The following is a 14,990-nucleotide window of genomic DNA, read 5'->3' on the forward strand; positions in this document are numbered from 1 at the left end:
TTAAGAATACAACATGTGTGCCTACTTTTTACCCAGCACTCCCATTTGTGGGAAATTGATCTTTGAAGACATACCCCCAACAGTATTAAACGCATATGCATGAAGTATCTGTTGCAGTGTTGTGTGTAACTGCATAGTATTGAAACCACGTAAAAGCCTAAGAATAGAAGATTGATTGAAATCCACTATGGTATGTACGTGTAATGGAGTACTAATTTTACAGCTATATTTGGAGGTAATGTTAGGTGTGTAATAAGCTTATACAATATGCTGTCTTTTATGTAAAACAGAAAGCTTATCATTACAAAAAGAAGTGAAGAAAGGATAAACCAGAAAACAGTGACGTTGGTTACTTACAAGGGTTGGAGGGAATGGAGCAAAAAGGATACAGGGAAAAAGAGTCCTCTGAACATAGCTTTATGCATGTAGTTTTGAATTTTGGAATCCTGTTGCTAATCTGTGTGTGTAAAAGTATAACTAAGTCATTAAGGATGGGAAGGGGGTGCAATTCCAAACTCAAAGCAAATGAGCCCAGCTGTATTTCACATAAACATTGTAATCACACTTAAGGGGAAACGAAAGAACTAAGCATTTTACTAAAATGGTATTTGACTGTATATACTCTTTGATGCAAGATGTGATGTAAGAGATAGTGGGGGTAATTGCAAATAAATACTAATCTCTTGAGAAGATTTTATAGTCCGTAGTGTCGACAAAGCAGTTCTGAAATTGTAGATATATTTGTATTATAGGATTAAGAAAATGAATGTAGGTGTTGATACTCTTGGGAGCTCTTGTTCTCACTGAAGGAAATAAGGAAACATAGTTATAGATGTGGAAATAAAAGAGAATCCTAAGTGAATAGATTGTAGTTCAAAATATCATTAGGGACATATGCCTTTAAGAATATCCACATATATGTGTTATATGCATTTATATGAAGCTGTGTGTGTGTGTGTATTTGTGTGTGTATACATACATACCTACCTACATATATTTCTTACCTTTGTTTGTTGACAAGAATAAGAAACAAAAGCACTCCAGTAACTATAAGTGTACATAACACACAGATTTAGTTTCTACTATGACTCCCCACAATTCCAAACTGAAAGCAAATGAAGCCAGTTGTATTTCATATAAACACTCAGCAAGGAGATCAAACCAGTAAATCCTAAAGAAAATCAGTCCTGAATATTCATTGGAAGGACTGATGCTGAAGCTGAAGCTCCAATACTTTGGCCACCTGATTCAAGAGGATGAGATGGTTGGATGGCATCACTGACTCGATGGACACAAGTTTGAGCAAGCTCTGAGAGTTGGTAATGGACAGGGAAGTCTAGTGTGTTGCAGTCCATCTGGTCACAAAGAGTCAGACACAATTGAGCGACTGAACTGAACTGGACTGATGACTCCTCAGTCAATGAAACTTGGGCTCCTTGGAAAAATGACTTATTCTAGGATTGGTGCAGTATAGGTACAAAATAAGCCTGCAACATCTTGTAACACTAGAAAGTAAGGAAAGAAGTACCCCCTCAAAGAATGGAGACTTGTCAAAGTAATCAGCTTGAAGGATCCTCCCATGAGCTACGTTTGAGATCCTTGTAGTGCTAAAAACTACAGTATTAAGTTATAAACCTTTGGAGGGAAAATGAATTAGTTCTCTGTTGATAGCAGAGAGAGAGAAGATAGGGCAGTTGTTTATAGTAGAATGCCAAGTGGTAAATCGAGAAGTTAGAAAATTATCATTATGCAGCTATCATTCCAAGTATTGGGTCAGGCAAGAATCATCAAATAATCTCAAATCTAGGGGGCAGTCAGTAAAGACAGAGGGTATTTGAATTTATAATTTCTCCAACATATATTGCAAGGGAAAAATTAGTAATTATGGAGTGAGAAAATTGGACAGTACCTTAGCCAGGTATTAATAGTGTCATTAATGAAGGGCAGATGGACATCCATGATACCCTGAGGACACAATGTGCTAATACAGTACTGTATTTCAACCAAGAATGCATATCCTGAATCTAATCACAAAGGTAAATCAGGCAGGTCATAAATTAAGAATGTTCTGTTACAAAAAGGGAGTTTGTTTCCCTTAAAAATGTCAGTTCAGTTGCTCAGTCGTGTCCAACTCTTTGTGACCCCATGAACTGCAGCATGCCAGTCTTACCTGTCCGTCACCAACTCCCAGAGTCTGCCCAAACTCATATCTGTCGAGTCAGTGATGGCATCCAACCATCTCATCCTCTGTCATCCCTTTCTCCCCATTCTTATATAAGAGTTTTTGTAAGTTTAACATAACCTCTAATTTAAAGATTAAATTTTTTTTGGTTTGGGGCCCGAAATATTAACATTTGACATTTATTGTCTACCAATATACTAATAGGCAAAAAGTTACAGGAAGATCAGTTGTAAGTTAAGTGTGACTGGTTCCTAAAAAATTTAGTGGAATAGGAAATCCACTGATGCTTTTGTTGAGGCATATGTGAAATGTCTGTTTTAAAATAATTAAATACCAGCAGTTAATTATTAATGTTGAAAAAAGTTATATGAGCATTATTATATGCCATAAAAATTAAGATTCTATTTGGACTATAGATCACCAATGATTTCTAGCTAGTTAGGATGCTAGCTCTTTGGTTCCAAGCATTTTTCCTCCAATCACAGCATCTGAAATATAGTTTTCTATATATTGTATTTCTTCTTTAAGAAGAATTATTACCATTGAAAAAGAAAAATAGCTTCTGATATTTATTTATTTATAGCTTCTGATATTTAGAAATGCATGTCAGATATTTTGCTATAACCCCTGATCTTGGATTGTTGGCAACATTTAGCATGTGTTCAGACTGAGTCACATTATCGGATAATTCTCCAAAATAAAATGGCTAGAGATTAGGAGATTTATGGATTGATTGATAACTCATGTAGATCTTTGCTCCTCAGTCACTTTTTTCAAAGATTTTTCTCTTCTACTAATAAGTCTGTTTTAGTTGTCTCTCTCTCTTAGGGGGATAGGTACCTGATTTTAACTATTTGTATTTTAAAAATGAGAAAGTACGAGAATCTTAAAAAACACTATCCAATAGTTCTGTACCTGTTTATGCATTATTATAAGTAAACCTGGTTCTAGACATAGTTATGGATTTCAGGAAGATTAGGTACTCTTCTTCCGTCAAGATCTCCTTTTCTGTGGCCCTTTCCTTTCTCTTAGGAAACCGTCCGTGTTTTGTGCACAGTATGATAGGTTAACTTTTGATGTACTTTGTTACCTTCCCCCATCTGCATATGCTGATCTTAATTCTATTTCCTTTTGGCCTTAAGACATTAGTGTTAGATATTTATTCAATGAGTATTGCTTCTTAAAATATTACTTGCGGTAAACTTTAGATTCTTAGAGAATGTTTTTTTCAGATAGGATACATCTACTAATAAAATTTGAATTCAGTCTATCAGGATTATGCAATTGATAGAGCAATTTCAGTAAACATATTAAAGGGACTCCAGGCCTTTATTACATAGGGAAATTGAAACTAGCTAAATAACATTTTTTGAGTACTCATTAAGGGCTCTGTATACATTAAGCATTTGCATTTAACCCTTACAGAAACATATGAAATGGTTCCTGTTACATTCTTGTTTCACATGGACAACACCGAGGCAAAGATATGTAATTTACCAAGTTACACAGCTAGTAAGTGGTAGAGCCAAGATTTCAGACCAGATGTTTTGACTCCAGAGTATGTGTTACTAAACATTACTTTCTATTAGTTTTAACCATTACTGTCCATACTCAGTTATCCTTAACCATTACTCTCTACACACAAATGTGGACAAATTAATACTTGTTTGTTCATTCATTTGGTAGAATGAAAAGATTTTTTTTGAGCATGCTTATGACATTTTCCCCAAATTCAAGGACATCTATTTTTCTTTGTATCATCTCATTAAAAAATACTTAGAAGTATTTTAAAGGGAAATTTCTCATCAACTGTAAATGGAAATCCAGTATGGTAAGTAGAAGGTGTTGTAAGTATTATAAGAAAGAAGAACTTTAAAATCACTTATTTATATCACCTCACACCAGTCAGAATGGCCATCATCAAAAAGTCTACGAACAGTAAGTGCTGGAGAGGGTGTGGAGAAAAGGGAATGCTTTTGCATTGTTGGTGGGAATGTAAACTGATATAGCCACTATGGAAGATGGTATGGAGATTACTTTAAAAACTAGGAATAAAACCACCATATGACCCAGGAATCCCACTCCTAGGCATAAACCCTGAGAAAACCAAAATTGACAAAGACAGATGTATCCTATTGTTTATTGCAGCACTACTTACAGTGGTGCCAGAACATGGAAGCAAACTAGATGTCCATCGATAGGTGAATGGATAGAGAAGTTTTGGTATATATACACAATGGTATATTACTCAGCCATAAAAGGAAATACATTTAGACAGAAAACAACAAAATTCTATAAAATGATTATCCTTCAATTAAAAAAAAGTATAAAAAAACAGCATAAAAAAAAGGGAATGCATTTGAGTCTGTTCTGATGAGGTGGATGAACCTAGAACCTATTATACAGAATGAAGTAAGTCAGAAGGAGAAAGATAAATGTCATATTCTAACACATATATACCGAATCTAGAAAAATGGTACTGACGAATTTATTTACAGGACAGCAAAATAGACTTATGGACATGGGGAGAGGGGAGCAGAGGGTGAAATGTATGGAAAGAGTAACATGGAACTTACATTATCATATGTAAAATTGATAGACATCAGGAATTCGGGAATTTGCTGTATGGCTCAGGAAACTCAAACGGGCTCTGTATCAACCTAGAGTGATGGGATAGGAGATGGGAGGGAGGTTCAAAAGGGAGCGGATATATGTATACCTATGGCTGATTCATGTTGAGGTCTGGTGGAAAACATCTGTAAAGCAATTATCCTTCAATAAAAAAATAAATTTTAAAAATTACTTATTTAATTGTAAATAAGTTGAAAGTAAATTACTTAATTAGCTAGATATTGTTGCCTATCAAATTGTCTGAAACTTCAGGCTTGCTTTCTTTGTGTTAAAGAAGAGAATAGCAAATGTTTGTTAGGTAATAGAATTAAACTGTCACCAAGTTGAGATTTTATTTTTTAATAACCAGACAAAAAGGAAGAAAGAAACTCCACTAATATATGTCCATGTAGCACCTACAAAGTCTGACACTTTAGGAAAGTGAACTATATTATTTTGAGTTTTTTCCAACCATGAGGGACTTTGTGGTACTTCAGATCAGATCAGATCAGATCAGTTGCTCAGTCGTGTCCGACTCTTTGTGACCCCATGAATCGTAGCATGCCAGGCCTCCCTGTCCATCACCAACTCCCGGAGTTCACCCAGACTCACGTCCATCGAGTCAGTGATGCCATCCAGCCATCTCATCCTCTGTCGTCCCCTTCTCCTCCTGCCCCCAATCCCTCCCAGCATCAGGGTCTTTTCCAATGAGTCAACTCTTCGCATGAGGTGGCCAAAGTACTGGAGTTTCAGCTTTAGCATCATTCCTTCCAAAGAAATCCCAGGGCTGATCTTCTTCAGAATGGACTGGTTGGATCTCCTTGCAGTCCAAGGGACTCTCTCTGTTTAAAAAGAAAGCCAGTCTTTGAAGTAAATGAATTTGTATCTACAGTATTCTTTTATTTTCTTAAACCCTCAGTTCACCCTTTATGTGTTTGTAAATTCCAAGAGTTTGAAAGAAGTATATAATTAATGCAGTATTTGCAGTTATTTTAGAAAAGTTTCTTGATAACACTTCTGGAATTGGTGTAATTAACCTCCCTAACTGTAAACAAGATAATTAAGTTAGTAGAAAAGCAGGCAAAAATTTGTCATTTAAAAGAATTAAACTTTATTCACTGTGTTTAGTATTGGAAGTTCTTGGATGAAAGTCAGTATAAAAATGTAGAATACTTTTCTTTTATGTATGTTATTCATTAAGTTGATGGTTAGATCAGGTTGATAATAAAGTTTAAACTGCAAAAAAAAAAATAAAGATTGAACTGCATCTAATGCTATGTTTAAGAAATTCTAATTTATGCTGTGCTGTTTGTTAAGATTAGAAATTCTAATTTCAGCATCTGGCAGCAAATGTCTTTATGTCACACTAAGCTAGAAACGAAAGCCTACATCCAGAGACACTGACATTGGCATAGGGCCACAGGTAGATTTTTAGCTATTATGAATTTATAGTGATTTTTTTCAGTTTTTACTGCTTCTGTGACAGCATTAAAGCAATTGAGTAGACAGAAAATGGGTAATAAGAATGTCTTAAAAATTTTTTATGCTTAACACGTCATGAAGCATTTTAGTAAGAATCAAAACAAAATATGTTGTTCCTTTTTATACTTACTAAAAATATTATTAGACATAATACACTACCATATGTAAAATAGTTTGCCAGTGTGAATTTGTTGTATGACTCAGAGAACTCAAACCGGGCTCTGTGATAACCTAGAGGGGTGGGAGGTGGGAGAGAGGTTCAAAAGGGAGGGGGCGTATGTATACCTATGGCTGATTCGTGTTGATGCATGGTAGAAACCAACACAATGTTGTAAAGCAATTGTCCTTCAAGTAAAAATAAATAAATTTAAACATTAAAAAAATACTAGTGGAGAAGAAGTGGCACAAAGGAAATAGAGGAATGCATTCCTGTAGAAAATATTAATTCTTTAATGCTGTAGTTGTTGTTTAGTTGTTAAGTCGTATCTGACTCTTTGTGACCCCATGAACTGTAGCCCTCCAGGCTCCTCTGCCCATGAGATTTTCCAGGCAAGAATACTGAAGTGGGTTGCCATTTCCTTCTCCAGGGGATCTTCCCCACCCAGGGATCGCACCCAAGTGCATTGGTAGGCAGATTCTTGACCACTGAGCCATGAGGGAAGCCCCGTGGTAAGAATATAATCGACTATAATAACAAGATTCTATTTATACATGTTATATGTTCTTGGTCAGACAGTTTTGATTCTGAAGTTTTGCTAGCTCTACCCTATTGAAAGTCCATCCCATTCCATGTTTACCAACTTGACCCTGACTCTAAAAAAGAATAGAGTGATATTTAAAAATAAATGTCTTCTGAGATACCAATGTGGATATTGATCAAGAAATAATTTCCATGTCTTCATTTCAATAACTACAATAAATTTTCTTGTCTTTTATGATTTCCAGTTCCATACGTGTTCTGTACCTGTTGGCCTGCACTAACTGGGCTTCATTTTCTTGTTGTATCTCTTTGAGTACGGAGAACTTTTTGCATCTTTTCATATGGAAGAACTCATTATTCTTAAATCCATAAATATTTAGAGGTTTCAGATGTCAGCATATCGTAAAAAGTAGAGTTATAGATACATGAAAATTTTCCAGCACATCCAAAACCAAGATGAAACTGGGTTACAGGACTCTTTTATCAGTAGAAATTAATAAGAGGCCAGACACGAAATTCAGGCAAGGCTTTATTGGGACTTCTGTTGCAGCAGGAGGGAGTGAAAATAAGTTAAATGTTCCCTTGCTCCTTCCCTGAGGGTCAAAGGATGGGACCTGGTCCCTTTTAGGGGTGGGTCCACAAGTTCGGCCAGGGGCGTGTTGGGGTGGCTTACTCATCGCATTGGTGGCGCATTGTACAGGGGTCACTTGCAGTACCCTGCTTTTGCTCCTGCCTCCTCAGAAGTGGCAGTTGGGTTTTTCATCTTTTTTGTATCTTCTTGTTCATAATTTCCCCCATCTGTGAATGCATGCAGTTATTTTTAAGGCCCTTTTGGTTTGTTTGTATTTTGTTGCTCAAAGAGACACTGGTCCAGTTGCAGGCCTGCAGCAAAAGGTCCCAGGTTCCAGCCTATCTCAAAACCAGCTGTGGTTTGTATGCTGCTAAGTCACTTTGGTCGTGTCCGACTCTGTGTGACCCCATAGGCAGCCACCAGGCTCCCCTGTCCCTGGGATTCTCCAGGCAAGAACACTGGAGTGGGTTGCCATTTCCTTCTCCAATGCATGAAAGTGAAAAGTGAAAGTGAAGTTACTCAGTTGTGTCCGCCTCTTAGCGACCCCATGGACTGTAGCCCACCAGGCTCCTCCGTCCATGGGATTTTCCAGGCAAGAGGACTGGAGTGGGGTGCCATTGCCTTCTCAGGTGGTTTGTATAGCAGCTGTCTTTAAAATAATATGTTGGTTTTTAAAAAATTGAGATATTATTGACATATATAACATTATATTTAGTTTCATATGTTCAACATAATCTTTATAGTAATCTTGACATTCTCTGTGCATGCATGATGAGTCACTTCAGTTGTGTCCAACTCTTTGTGACCCTATGATTTTTGCTCACCAGGCTCTTCTGTCCATGGGATTCTCCAGGCAAAAATACTGGAGTGTGTTGCCTTTTCCTCCTCCAGGGTATCTTCCCTATCCAGAGATTGAACCTGTGTCTCTGACGCCTACCTACATTGGCCGGCGGGTTGTTTTTGTTTTAATATTCCACATAAAAGATCATATGGTATTTCTCTTTCTCTGATTCATTTTACTTTGCACTGTGCTCTCAAACGTGCATCCGTGTTGTTGCAAATATATTTCCTTCCTTTTTTATGGTGAATATGTATGTATGTATGTATGTGTGCGTGTGTATACACATATATCATATTTTTTTATCCATACATTCATCAGTAGATACTTAAGTTGTTTCCATATCTTGGCTATTAAAAATAATGCTGCAGTGAGCATGGGGTGCATGTATCTTTTTGAGTTGATGTTTTCATTTTCTTCAGACGTAAGTATCCAGAAGTGGAGTTGCTGTGTCATATGTTACTTCTAGTTTTAATTTTTTGAGGAAACTCCATACTGTTTTCCACAGTATCTGCATCAATTTTCATTTCCACTAACAGCATACAGCGTGTTCTTTCTCAGCACTTCGCCAACACTTGTTATTTCTTGTCCTTTTGATAAAAAATGTTGGATAGTAGCATGGAGATGTAGTCACCCTAATATGTTTATCACTGGACCATTTTTTGGCTTTCCCTTTTTTTCTTTCAATTATTTACTAACTACTATAAAGGCTTAACTAATTTTTTAAAATTAAAAATTTTTTTCATATTCTTGCCACTTACTTCAATTACCTTTTAATCCTAGGCTACATCCACAAGACCTCAGTCTTTTCCATTATATATCCCTATTTTTTTCTAGTTATTCTTCTGTATTTCAAGATGTTGAGTAATTTGTTACATTAATTAAAAATCAATTGATAGAAAGAAAGACTGACATAGCTTGGTGAAAATGGCTTACCCAACTAGATCTGTTGGTTTAAAGTTATGAGAAAGCAGTGTTTAAATGGTTATATGTATCCTATTGACCCCAATTTTGAAGTGTTTTATGATGGTGAAAAGTGGCACTTTTTTTTTTTAAATTGAACAATAGTTGATTTACAATTCTGTTCTGGTTTCAGGTATACACAAAGTAATTTGATTATATGTTTATATATAGTCATATATTTATATTCTTTTTCAGATTCTTTTCCATTATAGTTTATTACAAGGTATTGAATATAGTTCCCTATGCTGTACAGTAAATCTTTGTCATTTATCTGTTTTATGTATAGTGGTGTGTATCTGTTAATCCCATACTCCTAATTTATCACCCCCCTTCCCCTTTGGTAACCATAAGTTTGTTTTCTACATCGGTGAGTTTGTTTCTGTCTTGTAAATAAGTTCATTTGTATTATTTTTTAGATTCCACATATAAGTGATACAATATTTGTCTTTCTGACTTAATTTACTTAGTATGCTCATCACTAGCTCCTTCCGTGCTGCAAATGGCAATAAAAAATAGCATTCTTTAATTTCAGTTTCTATTAATATTGGCACAGAGATTAAAAGCCTGCTGTTCAATTCAAAATTTAGGCTTTCTATTTCAGAATTTATGGGGCATTTTTTTCTGGCTGTCTTTGTTTTTTTGTTATTGTTCTTTGTTTTTTGGTTTCTGTTGCTGTTGTTACCATGGAAAAGAATTTTGCCTGCTAATTTTTATGTGTGATTTTAAGAGAAATTTTTACATATTTTTCCCCAATAGAAATTTATACGTATATTTAAAAGAGTTGTTTACAATTATTTCACTATAAGGACTTCTCTTTTTCTATCTGTCCTGAGTTCCTCCATGCTAATTTGGGGACGATTTTTGTCTGCCACAGTGCATTTTATTAAGTAGAGGATCACTTATTTTCCTTTTTTAAAAAAATCAATCAGACACATCTTAGTGCCCTTCAACCTAGCAAGTCACATGGTATTTCTAGCTGCCAGAACTGCTGACCAGAGGTCATTGCTTGGAAGTGAAGGAAAAGGAAATTGAGCTTATTATTTCCTTTATCATAAACTAAAAATATACTTAAATAAATGCTAATAGTACCTGTAAAACATTTTTATAACTACTAGAAATTATGTTACTGAGTTCTGGTCTTTATGTATATGTATATATCCTGGATTTTAAAAATAAAATGTTAACTTTGAAAAAAGTGAGAACTGTCCTCGTAGAGTGGTTTTTTTTTTAATTGTGGCAACATACACGTAACATAAAATTGACCATCTTAACCATTTTTAAATGTATAGTTCAGTTCAGTATTGTTATTCAACTAGTCTCCAGATCTCTTTTCATCTTGCAAATCTGAAGCTCAGAAAAGTTAAATAAAATGTTGATCTTTGGAGAGTATTACATGTCTTACTCCAGAAAACAACCAAAGTGCTGTGTTTTAAATAAACGAATACCGTTTATTTTTCCAGTTTTAATAGTTCAGTCTGTAGTTAATAGCAGGGTTATAGGCATTTCTTATATAGCCTCTTGTTTGTATGTTAATATGTCTATAATTGTGAGAAAAACAGGTAAAAGTAGAAAAAAAATTTTTTCTAAACTATTCCTAAATGTCTAATTTTTAGATAACCAAAAGTTGTGCATATTGCACACAGGTATTTAATATGTTACAGTAGAAGGTATACTTATATATTTGTCAACTGTTGCCAATAATCCTTATTCAGTAAGCCACCTCTGAGTTCACTGGCCTTAACAACAAGCATTTATTATGATCACCATTCTTGAAGATCTGCTGGATTTGCCTGATGCAGGCTGTACTCAGGTTCAGGTTGTAGGGTCAGTTCAGGCCTTCGCTGTCTGCGGCTCAGGATAAAGGGGCAGCATTCTACTCAGAATGGGCTAGTTGATCACAGGGAGCTCAAATAGAATTGCCCAAGCATATTTTAGATCCCTGTTAGTTTTATATATTTGCCAGCCTTCTGTTGTCCACGTAAGTCATGTGGCCAAATTCAATATCAACAGGTGGGGAAGTACATTCCATCTACCATGAGACCATAGGAGAATGTGAATATATTTGTTACAGCAAGAGAGATTTTTAGAAACCAAGAAGAGTTACTTTCTAAGCTTAAAAGGAAAATTTTTTTTTTTTTTTAATTTTATTTTATTTTTAAACTTAACATAACTGTATTACATTTGCCAAATATCAAAATGAATCCGCCACAGGTATACATGTGTTCAGCACCTATATATTTAGTACCAGCTCTTTTTTTTTCCTAATAAATTCCTCACTCCTTTTAAAATAAAATCTGTTGCATATAAGAATGGACATCCAAAATATACCCACAAGTGGTATAAATTAAAATTATTTTCACTCTGCTAGCTTTTACTACAGATATTCTAGTTAGGTTATTTTCTTCGTACTTTAAAATAGCCTATTAGTTACTGTACAGATCAATACTTGTAAAAATTAGGTTGGTATTTTTAATTGATTCTTGAAGTGGATCTGTCAAAGGATTAAGAGCTACTAAACAAGTCACTCATTTAAAGAGTAATATGTCTGCTTTCCAATTTGATAAAATACTAAGATATTTATAAAAAAGTTGTTTTTATCTCACAGAGATTATATAATAAATATCTTTTGCTTTTGTTAGAAAACCTAGGTAGAGTTGTACTGAAACTACAATTTCTTACTTTCATTAGTGCTTCTAAGCGGGACAGTTCAGTTGAGTTGTTCAGTCGTGTCCCACTCTTTGTGACTCCATGGACTGCAGCACGCCAGGCTTCCCTGTCCATCACCAAGGCCCAGAGCTTGCTCAAACTCATGTCCATCGAGTCATTGATGCCATTCAACCATCTCATGCTCTGTCGTCCCCGTCTCCTCCTGACCTCAGTCTTTCCCAGCATCAGGGCTTTTCCAGTGAATCAGTTCTTTGCATCAGGTGGCCAAACTCAGCTTCAGCATCAGTCCTTCCATTGAATATTCAGGACTGGTTTCTTAGGATGGACTCATTTAATCTCCTTGTAGTTCAAGGGACTCTCAAGAGTCTTCTCCAGCACCACAGTTCAAAAGCATCAATTCTTCGGGGCTCAGCTATTTTTATAGTCCAAGCAGGACATGTCAGTGCCTTTAAGACAAGTTTGCAGACAAAAATATGTTCAGGGAAAAGAAAGGAATGTAAAAGAGAAGGAAAGATAAAAAGACAAATTGTAAAAAGAAAGAGTTGAGGACGTAAGAAAGAGAAGTGTCTGTGTTGGAGAATAGTACAGTACCAGCCACAGATATTCTAAACTCCACTTTGGCTTCATCACTGCCCTAGGTATTGTGTAACTTTACCACCCTTCTCTCACTATCTGAGGAGTGGGGTTTGTAGGAACCGAGCAAATATCTATAAACAGTGCGAGTGGGAATAATCAATGATGGATGAGCTGATGATCTTTTCATGGAAGACCAGATGTGCTGTTTCAAAGGTCCCTTTTAAAGAATTGTCAGATAACATGGTAGGTGCTTTGAGGGATGAGGAAATAGTTTGGAAGTCATGAAATAGGTAAATTAAGGTTTTAGATATGTATTAAGGATGGTTTTCTGAATGATGCTAATTACTGTCCAATAAGACATATTTACCTCTGTCCTATCCCTGGTGGCTTAGAGGGTAAAGCGTCTGCCTGCAATGCAGGAGACCCGGGTTCGATCCCTGGGTCGGAAAGATCCCCTGGAGAAGGAAATGGCAACCCACTCCAGTACTCTTGCCTGGAAAATCCCATGGACGGAGGAGCCTTGTAGGCTACAGTCCATGGGGTCACAAAGAGTTGGACACAACTGAGTAATGACACGTTTATCTCAATTGCCAAGCTTTTGTTTCTTCTCTGTTCTGCCCCAGTTCATGTTTTATTAACTCTGGCCTTTTTGGTTGCTGCTACTGCCTCTGCTGCCAAAACAGTAGAAACCGTGAGTTTTTCATTTGTCTGCTTGGTTTAATATTCTTCTCGTTAATAAAATTGGATAGTTTAAGAGTACTAAATATAAGTGAAATGTGTAATGTTTCTATGATGCTTGATAGGGATTACCTACAATGATCTTTTCATTATTATCATAACTCCTAGGCTCGTTGCAAGGAAAAATAACTTGTTATATAGAAGAGCAATCCTGAATGAATTTCATCTGCACGTATAGCACAGTTAAATCTTGAAAACGTTCTATCGAATAACAGATTCAAGGCACAAAAATTTTATTTATATGGAATAGAGAAATGGTCAAAACTAAGCAGGTAAAAAATATAATAGTATTATGAAAGCAAGGAAATGACCACAAAAGTTAGGATAATGGCTTTTTCTGGGAAGAAGGGTCATAGTAATGACCCAAGAGCAGGTAAGGGTTTTGGGGGAACCTAGATGTTCTATTTCTTGGCCTGCTGCTGCTGCTGCTAAGTTGCTTCAGTTGTGTCCGACTCTGTGCGACCTCATAGACAGCAGCCCACCAGGCTCCCCCGTCCCTGGGATTCTCCAGGCAAGAACACTGGAGTGGGTTGCCATTTCCTTCTCCAATGCATGAAAGTGAAAAGTGAAAGTGAAGTCGTTCAGTCCTGTTCGACTCTTCGTGACCCCATGGACTGCAGCCCACCCAGCTCCTCCATCCATGGGACTTTCCAGGCAAGAGTACTGGAGTGGGGTGCCATTGCCTTTTCCGTTTTTTTGGCCTAGGTGGTAACTATATGAGTATTTACTTCATGATAGTTCACCAACACTACATTTGTATTATGAACAGTTTTGTGTATGTGGATTATGTTTTGTAATAAAAATGGTTTAAAAGAAGGAAGCCAATTATCAGAAAAACTAGGAAACAAATTTAATAGGAAAAAAGATAGCTTTTCTTAATATGTCTTATTTTGCTTTCCTTATAAGAATGGGCACAAGTTATGATCATAATGAAAAGAACATCAGTCAGAGGGGCAGGAGTTATTTGTATAATGCAATTTATATTTTGTCTGGTTGGCAAATGACTGGAAGATACAACTTCCACTTTTATAGTCAGGTTATTTTATGGTCATTTTCTGAAGGATCTTTAGTATGAATTCTGGATTTCGAAGTATCATTTATATGCCAGTTAGAAAAATTGACTAGCGATCTCTTGAGTGATTTGACTTTTTGGTTTGATTCTGTATTGTGAGAATTTTAATTTGCTTTTGGTTTGTTTTACATAATGAATATTGGAATGACTAGATTTCTGTTGTAGGCTCAAATTATCTTTTCTCAATTAGGTTATTGATTTCTAAGAAATAGAAATAATTATTTTCAGAAGCTTTTGTGTGCAGTAATGATACTTTTGTTTTGTCATATCTATATGTAAAGCTGAAAAATAAAATCTGAAAAAAATAGAGACAATTACATCCTGGTAGAATTATACCAAAAATATTTTGAGAACATGTCTAATGATGTTTCTTTATACTTTTATGAAATTTTTTTAAAGGTAGCATAGTCTGCAAATTAATCTATATCTCCTGTTTAATTATATTTACTGAGAATTTTAACCTATTTATTTAAATGTTGATTTTAGACTTATTTAATGACTTTATTCCAGTGAAATATAATTAACTTTGTTAGTTTTAGTTTATTCCTTAATGAGAGAAGCATAATCCTGCAATTCAGTCTTTTCAATCAC

General features: G+C 35.6%; 1 protein-coding gene across 2 annotated transcripts in view; it reads left to right on the top strand.

Annotated features, from left to right (window-relative positions):
- BMPR2 (bone morphogenetic protein receptor type 2) overlaps positions 1–14,990 on the top strand; it is a 152,790-nt gene that overhangs the window by 93,605 nt on the left and 44,195 nt on the right. The window lies entirely within an intron of this gene.

The sequence above is a fragment of the Bubalus bubalis genome, chromosome 2, assembly GCF_019923935.1.
Source record: "Bubalus bubalis isolate 160015118507 breed Murrah chromosome 2, NDDB_SH_1, whole genome shotgun sequence".
Taxonomy (NCBI): Eukaryota; Metazoa; Chordata; class Mammalia; order Artiodactyla; family Bovidae; genus Bubalus; species Bubalus bubalis.